The sequence below is a fragment of the Trichomycterus rosablanca genome, chromosome 20 (genome assembly GCF_030014385.1).
Source record: "Trichomycterus rosablanca isolate fTriRos1 chromosome 20, fTriRos1.hap1, whole genome shotgun sequence".
Lineage (NCBI taxonomy): Eukaryota > Metazoa > Chordata > Actinopteri > Siluriformes > Trichomycteridae > Trichomycterus > Trichomycterus rosablanca.
This window is the reverse complement of record NC_086007.1, coordinates 21,559,806-21,578,114: the sequence shown is the minus strand read 5'-3', so window position 1 is coordinate 21,578,114 and position 18,309 is coordinate 21,559,806.

Here is an 18,309-nt window from a genome sequence, read left to right as displayed (position 1 = left end):
TTAATCTTGGTCTCATCAGACCATAGGACATGGTTCCAGTAATCCATGTCCTTTGTTGACATGTCTTCAGCAAACTGTTTGCGGGCTTTCTTGTGTAGAGACTTCAGAAGAGGCTTCCTTCTGGGGTGACAGCCATGCAAACCAATTTGATGTAGTGTGCGGCGTATGGTCTGAGCACTGACAGGCTGACCCCCCACCTTTTCAATCTCTGCAGCAATGCTGACAGCACTCCTGCGCCTATCTTTCAAAGACAGCAGTTGGATGTGACGCTGAGCACGTGCACTCAGCTTCTTTGGACGACCAACTCGAGGTCTGTTCTGAGTGGACCCTGCTCTTTTAAAACGCTGGATGATCTTGGCCACTGTGCTGCAGCCCAGTTTCAGGGTGTTGGCAATCTTCTTGTAGCCTTGGCCATCTTCATGTAGCGCAACAATTCGTCTTTTAGGATCCTCAGAGAGTTCTTTGCCATGAGGTGCCATGTTGGAACTTTCAATGACCAGTATGAGAGAGTGTGAGAGCTGTACTACTAAATTGAACACACCTGCTCCCTATGCACACCTGAGACCTAGTAACACTAACAAATCACATGACATTTTGGAGGGAAAATGACAAGCAGTGCTCAATTTGGACATTTAGGGGTGTAGTCTCTTAGGGGTGTACTCACTTTTGTTGCCGGTGGTTTAGACATAAATGGCTGTATATTGAGTTATTTTGAGGGAAGAATAAATTTACACTGTTATATAAGCTGCACACAGACTACTTTTCATTGTGTCAAAGTGTCATTTTGTCAGTGTTGTCCCATGAAAAGATATACTTAAATATCTGCAGAAATGTGAGGGGTGTACTCACTTTTGTGATACACTGTATATATTTATGTTTGCTCCAGTACATGAGTGGATATTCTTGTCTGGGCAGGTTTACTTCAGATAAGTATCTGTCAACTTCAATGGTTGCATCAACTATTGCACTCGAATTCTGCCTGCTCTGTCCCACATTGGAGTCCAGCAAATGCCAAAGGTCACCTATAAGTGTACAAGGGTACAAAAACAGCAATCAGTGATTGATATTACATTATACACACACATACGCATATATATATATAAAACACTAAACTACTCAACTAACTAGTCTACTAAACCCTAACCTAATAATATAAATATTAGATATAATTATATTAATAACTGATAATATTACTATAATAATTATAACTGATATAATCTATAATGTTATTACTAAACTTTACAAACTAACTAACGCACACTCCAATCGCCTCGCAACCACACCAAACAACGCCAACTCAAAACCCACAAAGTGCCCTGCGGTTCAGCAAAATGAAACGATGACGTGTCCCACTGAATCCGAGGCCTCGTTTGTCATCAGTCACGTGATTTTTTACGTCACAATACACGCCTCGAACCGGGGCTTCATTTGACACGCCCCTTTTTGCTCGACACAGGCTCCGAAGCCTCGCTTCAAATGTCACATCACTAGTACAGCTCTCACACTCTCTCATACTGGTCACTGAAAGTTCCAACATGGCACCTCATGGCAAAGAACTCTGAGGATCTTAAAAGACGAATTGTTGCGCTACATGAAGATGGCCAAGGCTACAAGAAGATTGCCAACACCCTGAAACTGAGCTGCAGCACAGTGGCCAAGATCATCCAGCGTTTTAAAAGAGCAGGGTCCACTCAGAACAGACCTCGCGTTGGTCGTCCAAAGAAGCTGAGTGCACGTGCTCAGCGTCACATCCAACTGCTGTCTTTGAAAGATAGGCGCAGGAGTGCTGTCAGCATTGCTGCAGAGATTGAAAAGGTGGGGGGTCAGCCTGTCAGCCGCACACTACATCAAATTGGTCTGCATGGCTGTCACCCCAGAAGGAAGCCTCTTCTGAAGTCTCTACGCAAGAAAGCCCGCAAACAGTTTGCTGAAGACATGTCAACAAAGGACATGGATTACTGGAACCATGTCCTATGGTCTGATGAGACCAAGATTAATTTGTTTGGTTCAGATGGTCTCAAGCATGTGTGGCGGCAATCAGGTGAGGAGTACAAAGATAAGTGTGTCATGCCTACAGTCAAGCATTGTGGTGGGAATGCCATGGTCTGGGGCTGCATGAGTGCAGCAGGTGTTGGGGAGTTACATTTCATTGAGGGACACATGAACTCCAATATGTACTGTGAAATACTGAAGCAGAGCATGATCCCCTCCCTCCGGAAACTGGCTCGCAGGGCAGCGTTCCAGCATGATAATGACCCCAAACACACCTCTAAGACGACCACTGCTTTATTGAAGAGGCTGAGGGTAAAGGTGATGGACTGGCCAAGCATGTCTCCAGACCTAAACCCAATAGAACATCTTTGGGGCATCCTCAAGCGGAAGGTAGAGGAGCACAAAGTCTCGAATATCCACCAGCTCCGTGATGTCGTCATGGAGGAGTGGAAAAGCATTCCAGTGGCAACCTGTGAAGCTCTGGTAAACTCCATGCCCAGGAGAGTTAAGGCAGTTCTGGGAAATAATGGTGGCCACACAAAATATTGACACTTCAGGAACTTTCACTAAGGTGTGTACTCACTTTTGTTGCCGGTGGTTTAGACATTAATGGCTGTGTATTGAGTTATTTTGAGGGAAGAATAAATTTACACTGTTATATAAGCTGCACACAGACTACTTTTCATTGTGTCAGTGTCATTTTGTCAGTGTTGTCCCATGAAAAGATATACTTAAATATCTGCAGAAATGTGAGGGATGTACTCACTTTTGTGATACACTGTGTATGTGTGTATATATATATATACAGTGTATCACAAAAGTGAGTACACCCCTCACATTTCTGCAGATATTTAAGTATATCTTTTCATGGGACAACACTGACAAAATGACACTTTGACACAATGAAAAGTAGTCTGTGTGCAGCTTATATAACAGTGTAAATTTATTCTTCCCTCAAAATAACTCAATATACAGCCATTAATGTCTAAACCACCGGCAACAAAAGTGAGTACACCCCTAAGAGACTACACCCCTAAATGTCGAAATTGAGCACTGCTTGTCATTTTCCTTCCAAAATGTCATGTGATTTGTTAGTGTTACTAGGTCTCGGGTGTGCATAGGGAGCAGGTGTGTTCAATTTAGTAGTACAGCTCTCACACTCTCTCATACTGGTCACTGAAAGTTCCAACATGGCACCTCATGGCAAAAAACTCTCTGAGGATCTTAAAAGACGAATTGTTGTGCTACATAAAGATGGCCAAGGCTACAAGTAGACTGCCAACACCCTGAAACTGAGCTGCAGCACAGTGGCCAAGATCATCCAGCGTTTTAAAAGAGCAGGGTCCACTCAGAACAGACCTCGCGTTGGTTGTCCAAAGAAGCTGAGTGCACGTGCTCAGCGTCACATCCAACTGCTGTCTTTGAAAGATAGGCGCAGGAGTGCTGTCAGCATTGCTGCAGAGATTGAAAAGGTGGGGGGTCAGCCTGTCAGTGCTCAGACCATACGCCGCACACTACATCAAATTGGTCTGCATGGCTGTCACCCCAGAAGGAAGCCTCTTCTGAAGTCTCTACACAAGAAAGCCTGCAAACAGTTTGCTGAAGACATGTCAACAAAGGACATGGATTACTGGAACCATGTCCTATGGTCTGATGAGACCAAGATTAATTTATTTGGTTCAGATGGTCTCAAGCATGTGTGGTGGCAATCAGGTGAGGAGTACAAAGATAAGTGTGTCATGCCTACAGTCAAGCATGGTGGTGGGAATGCCATGGTCTGGGGCTGCATGAGTGCAGCAGGTGTTGGGGAGTTACATTTCATTGAGGGACACATGAACTCCAATATGTACTGTGAAATACTAAAGCAGAGCATGATCCCCTCCCTCCGGAAACTGGGTCGCAGGGCAGTGTTCCAGCATGATAATGACCCCAAACACACCTCTAAGACGACCACTGCTTTATTGAAGAGGCTGAGGGTAAAGGTGATGGACTGGCCAAGCATGTCTCCAGACCTAAACCCAATAGAACATCTTTGGGGCATCCTCAAGCGGAAGGTGGAGGAGCGCAAAGTTTTGAATATCCGCCAGCTCCGTGATGTCGTCATGGAGGAGTGGAAAAGCATTCCAGTGGCAACCTGTGAAGCTCTGGTAAACTCCATGCCCAGGAGAGTTAAGGCAGTTCTGGGAAATAATGGTGGCCACACAAAATATTGACACTTCAGGAACTTTCACTAAGGGGTGTACTCACTTTTGTTGCCGGTGGTTTAGACATTAATGGCTGTATATTGAGTTATTTTGAGGGAAGAATAAATTTACACTGTTATATAAGCTGCACACAGACTACTTTTCATTGTGTCAAAGTGTCATTTTGTCAGTGTTGTCCCATGAAAAGATATACTTAAATATCTGCAGAAATGTGAGGGGTGTACTCACTTTTGTGATACACTGTATATATAAAATTCATATATGTATATTCATGTGTGTGTATATATATATATATATGTATGTATATGTATGTATATATATATATATATATATATATATATATAGCTATAGTTTTAGAAGTCACTGTGCTTTGTAGTTCTATAATATATATACATATGTGTGTGTGTATACATACATACATATATGTATGTATGTACTGTATATATGAATATTTGAAAACTACTATATATGAAACTATTTGAAAATGGTCATACAAACCTCTGTTTGACCATGCTGGCTAGCAAGAGACAGAATCATAGATTAGTTTGGGGTGGGTTGAATAGTGTGTTATCTGCAAGCATATGCATGACAAAAGAGGACTGATCGTGCTCTAATGGTTATGTAGAAGGAGGGGTTTGTCCTCAGGATCTCAGATTTTCAGTCAAGCTAGTGTTAGGTAGACAGCAGTCCAATAATACAAATCTGCTGAAAACCCTGTTAGAACCAAAGGGTTGTTTTCAAGAAATAAATAAGAGCATTAGTAAGTGCATATCAGCTCAAGTGCTTGGTAAAGAGGTGGGTTTTAAGTAATCTTTTAAAGACAGCGAGAGACTCCGATGTTCGGGCAGACAAGAGAAGCTCGTTCCACCACTTGGGTTCAAGTGCAAAGAAGAGCCTTGATGCTTGTCTTCCTTGAGTTGTGGGTGGGGGATCAAGTTGACTAGTGGCTCAGAGATTGTGTGATAGAGTGGGGTTTTATTAGACCACAAAGGTAGCTTAGGGCTGGTCCATTTTGGCTTTGTGGGCGAGCTTCAGTGTTTTAAACTGAATGTGGGCAGCTACAGGAAACCAGTGAAGAGAATGCAGCAGTGGGGTGATGTGGCAGTGTTTAGGTTGGTTAAAAACCAGGCAAGCAGCTGCATTGAAATTCAGTTGCAGGGGTTTAATAGTGGACATGGGAGCACCTGCCAAGCGGGAGTTGCTGTAGTCCAACCCTGAGCACATTCAAGTACCATTTTTTTAAACTTACACATGCTTAAATGCATTAAAAAAATAGATGAGCCATATATCTTAGTTGCATTATTTCATGGCACTTAAAGATAAGAAAAAATACTACAATAGACCCAGACAGACTGCCTACACCTTGGACCCCCAGAACCAGAGCCCCATTCCCCTGGTTTACACATCTTCTCAAGAATTGTGAATCCAAACCATGTAGCGCTTTAGTCAATGTAGGTTAGGTTAGTAAAAGTATTTTGGGATTGATGCTAAATTTAATTGGCAGCGAGTGCAGAGATGATAGAATACTTACTTGAGTAAGGTTACTCATATCTGCATCAAAGGAAAGGAAATCAATCGTGATGGGCAGATTTACCTGGGTGTCACAGAGAAAGCATCATGATACTATATGATGGTCTTTAAATGCTATTGAAGTTATTAATAAAAATCTCCTTTTTATTATGTAATAAAGGTAAAAGTGTCAGTAAAAGAGTTGTACAGTAGTATGTAATGTGGGTTACACTTGATAAAATACAACTTGTTTTGGAGCAATTTGATGAATATTTTAAAAGTTATTGAAGCTATTAATATGCTGAATACTTTTAATGCTATTGTAAATATGAATAAAAATCACTTTTTTATTATATATTAAAAGGTAAAAGTGTCAGTATAACAGTTGTAGTGTGTAATGTGGGTTACATGTCATAAATTACAACTTGTTTTAGAGCAATTTGATTAAAGTTTAAAATATGCTGAATTTTTCAATGTGCATCATGTGTATGCTTTGTAAAATATGGAACAAAAATCTGTTTTTTATTGTTTATTAAAAGGTAAAAGTGTCAGTTTAACAGTTGTATATGTGTAATGTGGGTTACACTTGATAAAATACTTTTAAAAAACTTGTTTTAGAGCAATTTGATAATTATTTTAAAAGTTATTGAAGTTTAAAATATGCTGAATTTTTTCAATGTGCATCATGTGTATGCTACTTAAAATATTGAACAAGAATCAGTTTTTCATAATTAATTAAAAGGTAAAAGTGTCAGTATAACAGTTGTAGTGTGTAATGTGGGTTACACTTGATAAAATACAACTTTTTAAACAAAACATAAAGTACAACGTTTTAGAGCAATTTGATCATTATTTTAAAAGTTTTTGAAGTTTAAAATATGCAGAATTTTTTTAATTTTCATCATGTGTATGCTACTTAAAATATGGAACAAAAATCAGTTTATTATTTATGAAAAAGTTAAGTGTCAGTTGTAGTGTGTAATGTGGCTTACACTTGATAAAATACAATTCGTTTTGAATCAATTTGATGAATATTTTAATAGTTATTGAAGTTTAAAATATGCTAAAAAAAATTCAATGTGCATCATGTGTATGCTTTTTAGTATATGGAACAAAAATCAGCTTTTTATTTATAACTTGTTTTGGAGCAATATGATGAATACTTTAAAATCTATTGAAGTTATTAATATGATGAATACTTTTAAATGTTAGTTATTAAAAAATCGTTTTTTATTAGGGAATAAAGGCTGAAGGTGTCAATATAAAAGTTGTATCTACTGTGGTTCACACTTGATAAAATACAACTTGTTTTGGAGCAATATGATGAATACTTTAAATGCTATTGAAGTTATTAATAAAAATCTGTTTTGGATTATGTAATAGAGTGAGAGTGCCACTCACACACACAAGGCCATACACGCAGTCTGCCATCTGCTCTGTACAGTGAAAACCGGGATTCATCCGTGAAGAGAACACCACACCACCTGCCAGACACCACTGAATGTGAGCATTTGCCCACTCGAGTCGGTTACGGCGACGAACTGCAGTCAGGTGGAGACCCTGATGAAGACGACGATCATGCAGATGAGCTTCCCTGAGACGGTTTCTGACAGTTTGTGCAGAAATTCTTTGGTTGTTGCAGCAGCTGTCCGGGTGGCTGGTCTCAGACGATCTTGACGGTGAAGATGCTGGATGTGGAGGTCCTGGGCTGGTGTGGTTACACTTGGTCTGCGGTTGTGAGGCCGGTTGGATGTACTGCCAAATTCTCTGAAACGCCTTTGGAGACGGCTTATGGTAGAAAAATGAACATGGGAAATTAAATTCATGGGAAACAGCTCTGGTGGACATTCCTGCAGTCAGCATGCCAATTGCACGTTCCCTCAAAACTTGCGACATCTGTAGCATTGTGCTGTGTTTTTTTTTTTTTTTTTTTTTTTTTTTTTTTTTTTTTAAGTGGCCTTTTATTGTGGCCAGCCTATAAGGCACACCTGTGCAATTATCATGCTGTCTAATCAGCATCTTGATATGCCACACCTGTAAGGTGGATGGATTATCTCGGCAAAGGAGAAGTGCTCACTAACAGTGAGTTGTAGTAATGTGGGTTACACTTGATAAAATACAACTTGTTTTGGAGCAATTTGATAAATACTTTAAAAGCTATTGAAGTTATTAATATTATGGATACTTTAAACGCTATTGAAGTTATTAATATTATGGATACTTTAAACGCTATTAAAGTTATTTATAAAAATCTGTTTTTTATTATGTAATTAAGGTTAAAAGTGTCATTACAAGAGTTGTAGTATGTAATGTGCGTTACACTTGATAAAAAACAATTTGTTTTGGAGCAATATGATAAATCCTTTAAAAGCTATTGAAGTTATTAATATGCTGAATACTTTAATCGCTATTGAAGTTATTTATAAAAATCAGTTTTTTTATAATGTAATAAAGGTCAGTATAAGAGCTGTAGTACGTAAAGTGGGTTACACTTGATAAAATACAACTTGTTTAGAAGCAATATGATGAATACTTTAAAAGCTACAATAATCATGCTGTCTAATCAGCATCTTGATATGCCACACCTGTGAGGTGGATGGATTATCAAGGCAAAGGAGAAGTGTTCACTAACACAGATTTAGACAAATTTGTGAACAATATTTGAGGAAAAAAAGGCCTTTTGTGTACATAGACAAAGTCTTAGAACTTTAAGTTCAGCTCATGAAAAATGGGAACAGAAACAAAAGTGTTGCGTTTATATTTTTGTTCAGTGTATCTCTAACTTACACCTAAGGCACTTTTTAATAGCTCCAATTGGCCTGACTGCATGTCTATGGACTTGGAGGACACAGAGGAAATCCACACAGACGCAAAGGCAGCCAGGGAATTAAACCCAGGCTCCAACTGTTACAGACTGTGCCACCCGTGAATAAACAACAAACATTAAAGATTAATTTATCTTACTGGATAAAAGCCTCACATTATAGAAAAATAACACACTCCTACATATATAAATAACTTTTCCTGCCCTGGAAAAGCTAATGATACAAACATAAGGTCACAAATACAAAGCAATTCTGTACTATGTACCCTGCAGTACAAAGCACCGCCAGCAGAGGGGGGCACTTCATTAAAATAACACCACAGTGATTCAATACATTACCAATGCAACCACTGAACGCCTCATTTTAAGAATGGCCTAAATTAAAACAGCCTGGCAGAGTGCAGACTGAGATGTATTTTGTTAGAGAAGGGAGGGGGCATCTAGATATTTTAAAAACAAAAGAAGCATCTGTATGCCAGCTTTTCTAAAGAGCGTCACCGTGGTTCATAAAGCACTCCCTAATAGAATAGGCATTACATACAGACAGGTAATCTCCATGTGCAAATACACATTACACAAACCAGTTTTACTTCAGACCTATTTACAGTCTACCGTAACTCTACCACCCAGGGCAGCTGGATCTGACAAAGTTCACTTCTTTTTATAAGTTTACAGATGTAAATAAAAACCTGGGCATCCCTTATTCATTTTTTTTTACTAAATGAAAACAGGGCAGATGTAGCCTAGGGGTTAAGGTACTGGACAAGTAATCAGAGGATCACTGGTTTAAGCCCCATTACTGGCATTAACCCTCAATTGCTTAGACAATACTGGATGTGTTCAAAAACCTAGGGAGCTGCCTTGATGCCTTACTGCCTACATAGGCAGCTGCCTCAGTAGAGCGGATTGTAATAAGTCAATGACTTATAAGTCAGGTTATTCGAACACGCTACTTAGACAGCGATTCCATCAGGTTTCGAATTTAGCATTTAGCATCTAGTCATTCAAACCAATGGGACGGGGTGGCACAGCGCGCTAGCGTGTCACCTAACAACTCCCTTTGTGTACCGAAAACGGTTACATTCGCTGACAAGCCCAAACTTGCAAATAAAAACACGTGTACAAGTTTATACAAGTTAAAAATCAATAATAATTTATTTACGTTTGAAAATAACTCCATTCGTTTCCCTGCACCATCAGCCATGTTTTCTTTATTTTTCTGTGAGAGAATAGCTGCCGCACTGAATGCTGGGATTGCCTTGATCACTAAGGATGCTTCCGATGCTCACTCGTTCTTGAGTCAAAATAACATTAAAATGTTAAGATGCCTAACTAGTGAGGATATTAAGGCATCTAGGATTTCGAACAGCCTCATTCTCAGGAGCACGCGTAGGATGACGTAAAATGCTGTCTATGTAGAGAGATTCCTAGGTTTTCGAACACACCCATAGTGTCACTTTGGATAAAAGCGTCGGCTAAATGCCGAAAATGTAAATGTAAACATTTAGTATTAGTACATTAGTGTATTAGTACTCAGTTACTTTAGATATTACAATTACTTAACATTGCCCTGTACAAACTGTATTTCCTGAAAAGTTGGGTACTTTCTGTGACTAAATGAATTTTATAAGTTAAAAATTATATTTAAAATTGTATATGAAATGTTCTATGAAAGGTTTCAATATTTATTTTATAACTTAATTTATAGCCGCCACCCACTCCAGCAACACCATCATCAAGTTCGCGGACGACACAACTGTAGTTGGACTTATCTCTGGAGGAGACAAGACTGCAAACAGCGATGAAGTTCAAGGACTGTCTGAGTGGTGTTTAGAGAATAATCTCACCCTGAACTCTTCCTTCCCTTCCTTCAGATTCCTGGGCACACACATCTCTGAAGACATCTCCTGGACCATCAACATCATGGCAGTAGTGAAGGCACAGCACAGACTCTACTTCCTGAGAATTCTCAGGAAAAACAACCTTCAGGAGAAGCTGCTGGTGTCCTACTACCGCTCCGCCATTGAGAGTGTGCTGACATACTGCATATCAACGTGGTACAGCAGCTGCTCAGCGGCAGATAAAAGATCTCTTCAGTGGGTCATCAACACTGCCCAGAAGATCATCGGCTGCCCACTGCCCAGCCTGGAGGACCTTTTCAGCTCTCGCTGCCTCGGCAGAGCAACCAACATACTGAAAGATCCATCTCACCCTGGACATCATCTGTTTGACCTGCTGCCCTCTGGAAAACGCTTCAGGTCTATTACAGCCCGGACAAACAAAAAGACTAAAAAACTTTTTTTTTACCCCACACTTCCAAACCACACACTAACAACCTTAATGTAGGTTTTTACAAACACAAATAGTTACAAAATTGCTTGAAAGAAAGAAAGAAAGAAAGAAAGAAAGAAAGAAAGAAAGAAAGAAAGAAAGAAAGAAAGAAAGAAAGAAAGAAAGACACTGCCACCCATATATTAGACCTTAATGTAGGTTTTTACAAACACAAATAGTTACAAAATTGCTAGAAAGAAAGAAAGAAACAAACAAACAAACAAAGAAACAAAGAAAGAAAGAAAGACACTGCCACCCATATATTAGACCTTAATGTAGGTTTTTACAAACACAAATAGTTACAAAATTGCTTGAAAGAAAGAAAGAAAGAAAGAAAGAAAGAAAGAAAGAAAGAAAGAAAGACACTGCCACCCATATATTAGACCTTAATGTAGGTTTTTACAAACACAGATAGTTACAAAATTGCTTGAAAGAAAGAAAGAAAGAAAGAAAGAAAGAAAGAAAGAAAGAAAGACACTGCCACCCATATATTAGACCTTAATGTAGGTTTTTACAAACACAAATAGTTACAAAATTGCTTGAAAGAAAGAAAGAAAGAAAGAAAGAAAGAAAGAAAGAAAGAAAGAAAGAAAGAAAGAAAGAAAGAAAGAAAGAAAGAAAGAAAGAAAGAAAGACACTGCCACCCATATATTAGACCTTAATGTAGGTTTTTACAAACACAGATAGTTACAAAATTGCTTGAAAGAAAGAAAGAAAGAAAGAAAGAAAGAAAGAAAGAAAGAAAGAAAGAAAGAAAGAAAGAAAGAAAGAAAGAAAGAAAGAAAGACACTGCCACCCATATATTAGACCTTAATGTAGGTTTTTACAAACACAAATAGTTACAAAATTGCTTGAAAGAAAGAAAGAAAGAAAGAAAGAAAGAAAGAAAGAAAGAAAGAAAGAAAGACAGACACTGCCACCCATATATTAGACCTTAATGTAGGTTTTTACAAACACAGATAGTTACAAAATTGCTTGAAAGAAAGAAAGAAAGAAAGAAAGAAAGAAAGAAAGAAAGAAAGAAAGAAAGAAAGAAAGAAAGAAAGAAAGAAAGAAAGAAAGGAAGGAAGGAAGAAAAAAAGAAAGAAAGAAAGAAAGAAAGAAAGAAAGAAAGAAAGAAAGAAAGAAAGAAAGAAAGAAAGAAAGGAAGGAAGGAAGGAAGGAAGAAAAAAAGAAAGAAAGAAAGAAAGAAAGAAAGAAAGAAAGAAAGAAAGAAAGAAAGAAAGAAAGAAAGAAAGAAAGAAAGAAAGAAAGAAAGAAAGAAAGAAAGAAAGAAAGACACTGCCACCCATATATTAGACCTTAATGTAGGTTTTTACAAACACAAATAGTTACAAAATTGCTTGAAAGAAAGAAAGAAAGAAAGAAAGAAAGAAAGAAAGAAAGAAAGAAAGAAAGAAAGAAAGAAAGAAAGAAAGAAAGAAAGAAAGACACTGCCACCCATATATTAGACCTTAATGTAGGTTTTTACAAACACAGATAGTTACAAAATTGCTTGAAAGAAAGAAAGAAAGAAAGAAAGAAAGAAAGAAAGAAAGAAAGAAAGAAAGAAAGAAAGAAAGAAAGAAAGAAAGACACTGCCACCCATATATTAGACCTTAATGTAGGTTTTTACAAACACAGATAGTTACAAAATTGCTTGAAAGAAAGAAAGAAAGAAAGAAAGAAAGAAAGAAAGAAAGAAAGAAAGAAAGAAAGAAAGAAAGAAAGAAAGAAAGACACTGCCACCCATATATTAGACCTTAATGTAGGTTTTTACAAACACAAATAGTTACAAAATTGCTTGAAAGAAAGAAAGAAAGAAAGAAAGAAAGAAAGAAAGAAAGAAAGAAAGAAAGACAGACACTGCCACCCATATATTAGACCTTAATGTAGGTTTTTACAAACACAGATAGTTACAAAATTGCTTGAAAGAAAGAAAGAAAGAAAGAAAGAAAGAAAGAAAGAAAGAAAGAAAGAAAGAAAGAAAGAAAGAAAGAAAGAAAGGAAGGAAGGAAGAAAAAAAGAAAGAAAGAAAGAAAGAAAGAAAGAAAGAAAGAAAGAAAGAAAGAAAGAAAGGAAGAAAGGAAGGAAGGAAGAAAAAAAGAAAGAAAGAAAGAAAGAAAGAAAGAAAGAAAGAAAGAAAGAAAGAAAGAAAGAAAGAAAGAAAGAAAGAAAGAAAGAAAGAAAGAAAGAAAGAAAGAAAGAAAGAAAGAAAGACACTGCCACCCATATATTAGACCTTAATGTAGGTTTTTACAAACACAAATAGTTACAAAATTGCTTGAAAGAAAGAAAGAAAGAAAGAAAGAAAGAAAGAAAGAAAGAAAGAAAGAAAGAAAGAAAGAAAGAAAGAAAGAAAGAAAGACACTGCCACCCATATATTAGACCTTAATGTAGGTTTTTACAAACACAGATAGTTACAAAATTGCTTGAAAGAAAGAAAGAAAGAAAGAAAGAAAGAAAGAAAGAAAGAAAGAAAGAAAGAAAGAAAGAAAGAAAGACACTGCCACCCATATATTAGACCTTAATGTAGGTTTTTACAAACACAAATAGTTACAAAATTGCTTGAAAGAAAGAAAGAAAGAAAGAAAGAAAGAAAGAAAGAAAGAAAGAAAGACAGACACTGCCACCCATATATTAGACCTTAATGTAGGTTTTTACAAACACAGATAGTTACAAAATTGCTTGAAAGAAAGAAAGAAAGAAAGAAAGAAAGAAAGAAAGAAAGAAAGAAAGAAAGAAAGAAAGAAAGAAAGAAAGAAAGGAAGGAAGGAAGAAAAAAAGAAAGAAAGAAAGAAAGAAAGAAAGAAAGAAAGAAAGAAAGAAAGAAAGGAAGAAAGGAAGGAAGGAAGAAAAAAAGAAAGAAAGAAAGAAAGAAAGAAAGAAAGAAAGAAAGAAAGAAAGAAAGAAAGAAAGAAAGAAAGGAAGGAAGGAAGAAAAAAAGAAAGAAAGAAAGAAAGAAAGAAAGAAAGAAAGAAAGAAAGAAAGGAAGGAAGGAAGAAAAAAAGAAAGAAAGAAAGAAAGAAAGAAAGAAAGAAAGAAAGAAAGAAAGAAAGAAAGAAAGAAAGAAAGAAAGAAAGAAAGAAAGAAAGAAAGAAAGAAAGAAAGAAAGGAAGGAAGGAAGGAAGAAAAAAAGAAAGAAAGAAAGAAAGAAAGAAAAAAAGAAAGAAAGAAAGAAAGAAAGAAAGAAAGAAAGAAAGAAAGAAAGAAAGAAAGAAAGAAAGAAAGAAAGAAAGAAAGAAAGAAAGAAAGAAAGGGGTGGGGGCACGAAGGGAGAAATCAGTAAAAGCCAGCTGTGTCATTCGCAGGAGAGGAGAATTCCAGTACTAACAGTGTGAAACACAATTAGAGGAATATTTATCGACCCACTGATACTGTATTTTTTAATATTATTTTGTGAATCAGTGAATCGCTTAAGTCGCCAAATCAACAGCTGTGTGGTATCGACGCCTCAGGAATCGGTGTTGTTCAAAGGACCATTTTGATTCATTTTTCTCTCCTTTATTTCCTTCTCACAAAGTAACTAAGGTAAGTGTGAAGAGATAGGATATATATTTTATGTGCATAAACTTTTCTTTATCGTAAAATGTAATAAAACGGGCGTCAAATTTTCGGGTCTCGTTGTTGGTAGAAATGCTAATGTTGAATGCTATTTAAGTAAATATTGACAAACTGGGTGACGCAATTAGCCTTATTGCTAATTATATGCTGCGTTACGTGATGTCAAATCATGTCAAAAAATAGGTCACAAAATAAACACGCTAATTAAGATTAATAAAAATTGTAATTCAAATTTTTGCTATGACCGATTGTTGTAAGTCTTTATTATGATGTAAAAACCGTGTTTTATTACATTTTTAATATTGAAATATGACCGCTGTTTTGTTTTCATTCGCACCGAGGAGGGTGTGTCAGACATGCTTTGTGTGGATGATGAAGCTCACTACATTAAAACGATGACTAATCACGATAACTAATCCCCCCATTCGTTATCGGATTACTACTTATTTATTTTACTGCATATAAATCTTAAATAACACATAAAACGATATTGTGTGTAATATAATGGCGCATACAGAACGCCAGCTGAAGGGGTCTTGGAATGGAAATGGCAACAACAGGTTTCCATGTCCATGTCTTTTAGTCTTAAATACCACAATATATTTATATAAATATCCCTTATAAAAATATTCACATTTTATATATATATATATATATATATATATATATATATATATATATTCACATTTTCGGCATTTAGCAGACGCTTTTATCCAAAGCGACTTACAATTATGACTGAACACAATTCTGAGCAGTTAAGGGTTAAGGGCCTTGCTCAGGGGCCCAACAGTGGCAACTTGGTGGTGGCGGGGCTTGAACCGGCAACCTTCTGATTACTAGTCCGGTACCTTAACCACTGAGCTATCACTTCCCTTATATATAGTATATATATACACAGTGGAGATCAAAATTAGAGAACAACCGACAAATTCCTAAATGTCAAGGTAACTGCATAGTCCTATTTAATATAATCCAAACAGGAGTAAAAGAGCAGTATTTTAGGCATATTTCATGAGTTACATACATTCTGAAGCACAGAATAAAAAACTTAAATGACATACTTGAAAAAGAACACTGATCAAAATTAGAGAAAACTTTCAGATTCCCCCAGTTATTGGTGTTAATCTGGCACCTGGTGCTAATTTCCCTTAATTATCTGACAAACCCTATTTAACTGGCAGCCTAACTTTCCATTTTTCACTGACTTTGCAAGATGGTGAGCCATTCTAAAGTGACTGAAACCCTCTGGCAGCAGGTTGTCCAGATGAAGGCCAAAGGGATGAACTTATCAGCCATAGCAAGAGAAGTTGGTCGTTCCAAACTCATTTAAGTCCCCCAAGAAGGCTGGTCGTTCACGAAAAACAAATGCAAGAGAGGACAGGATAATGTGGAAAATCTCAATGGGCAATCCAGATTCTTTAAATGTTGAGCAATGAAGATTACATTATTTCTGAAAAAAATCAGATGTTCATAAATTGTTCTCTAATTTTGATCTCTACTGTATATACAGTGTATCACAAAAGTGAGTACACCCCTCACATTTCTGCAAATATTTCATTATATCTTTTCATGGGACAACACTATAGACATGAAACTTGGATATAACTTAGAGTAGTCAGTGTACAGCTTGTATAGCAGTGTAGATTTACTGTCTTCTGAAAATAACTCAACACACAGCCATTAATGTCTAAATAGCTGGCAACATAAGTGAGTACACCCCACAGTGAACATGTCCAAATTGTGCCCAAATGTGTCGTTGTCCCTCCCTGGTGTCATGTGTCAAGGTCCCAGGTGTAAATGGGGAGCAGGGCTGTTAAATTTGGTGTTTTGGGTACAATTCTCTCATACTGGCCACTGGATATTCAACATGGCACCTCATGGCAAATAACTCTCTGAGGATGTGAGAAATAGAATTGTTGCTCTCCACAAAGATGGCCTGGGCTATAAGAAGATTGCTAACACCCTAAAACTGAGCTACAGCATGGTGGCCAAGGTCATACAGCGGTTTTCCAGGACAGGTTCCACTCGGAACAGGCTTCGCCAGGGTCGACCAAAGAAGTTGAGTCCACGTGTTCGGCGTCATATCCAGAGGTTGGCTTTAAAAAATAGACACATGAGTGCTGCCAGCATTGCTGCAGAGGTTGAAGATGTGGGAGGTCAGCCTGTCAGTGCTCAGACCATACGCCGCACACTGCATCAACTCGGTCTGCATGGTCGTCATCCCAGAAGGAAGCTGACGCACAAGAAAGCCCACAAACAGTTTGCTGAAGACAAGCAGTCCAAGAACATGGATTACTGGAATGCCCTGTGGTCTGATGAGACCAAGATAAACTTGTTTGGCTCAGATAGTGTCCAGCATGTGTGGCGGCGCCCTGGTGAGAAGTACCAAGACAACTGTATCTTGCCTACAGTCAAGCATGGTGGTGGTAGCATCATGGTCTTGGGCTGCATGAGTGTTGCTGGCACTGGGGAGCTGCAGTTCATTGAGGGAAACATGAATTCCAACATGTACTGTGACATTCTGAAACAGAGCATGATCCCCTCCCTTCGAAAACTGGGCCTCATGGCAGTTTTCCAACAGGATAACGACCCCAAACACAACCTCCAAGATGACACCTGCCTTGCTGAGGAAGCTGAAGGTAAAGGTGATGGACTAAACCCAATTGAGCACCTGTGGCGCATCCTCAAGTGGAAGGTGGAGGAGTTCAAGGTGTCTAACATCCACCAGCTCCGTGATGTCATCATGGAGGAGTGGAAGAGGATTCCAGTAGCAACCTGTGCAGCTCTGGTGAATTCCATGCCCAGGAGGGTTAAGGCAGTGCTGGATAATAATGGTGGTCACACAAAATATTGACACTTTGGGCACAATTTGGACATGTTCACTGTGGGGTGTACTCACTTATGTTGCCAGCTATTTAGAAATTAATGGCTGTGTGTTGAGTTATTTTCAGAAGACAGTAAATCTACACTGCTATACAAGTTGTACACTGACTACTCTAAGTTATATCCAAGTTTTATTTCTATAGTGTTTTCCCATGAAAAGATATAATAAAATATTTGCAGAAATGTGAGGGGTGTACTCACTTTTGTGATACACTGTATATATACTGATCAGCCATAACATTAAAACCACCTTCTTGTTTCTACACTCACTGTCCATTTATCAGCTCCACTTACCATATAGAAGCACTTTGTAGTTATACAATTACTGACTGTAGTCCATCTGTTTCTCTACATACTTTTTTAACCTCCTTTTACTCTGTTCTTAACACAGGACCACTACAGAGCAGTATTATTTAGGTGGTGGATCATTCTCAGCACTGCAGTGACAATGACATGGTGGTGTGTTAGTGTGTGTTGTGCTGGTATAAGTGGATCACTGTCCACTTTATTAGACACTGTCCACTTTATTAGACACTCCTACCTAGTTAGTCCACCTTGTAGATGTAAAGTCAGAGATCACTCATCTGTTGCTGCTGTTTGAGTTGGTCATTTTTGAGACCTTTCATCAGTGGTCACAGGATGCTGTTGGCTGGATATTTTTGCTTGGTGGACTATTCTCAGTCCAGCAGTGACATTGAGGTGTTTAAAAACTCCATCAGTGCTGCTGTGTCTGATCCACTCATACCAGCACAACACACCCTAACACAACCCCATCATGTCAGTGTCACTACAGTGCTGAGAATGATCCACCACCCAAGTAATACCTGCTCTGTACAGGTCCTGACCATTGAAGAACAGAATGAAAGGGGGCTAACAAAGTGTGCAGAGAAACAGATGGACTACAGTCAGTAATTGTAGAACTACAAAGTGCTTCTGTATGGTAAGTGGAGCTGATAATTTGGACAGTGAGTGTAGAAACAAGGAGGTGGTTTTAATGTTATGACTGATTGGTGTATTATATTA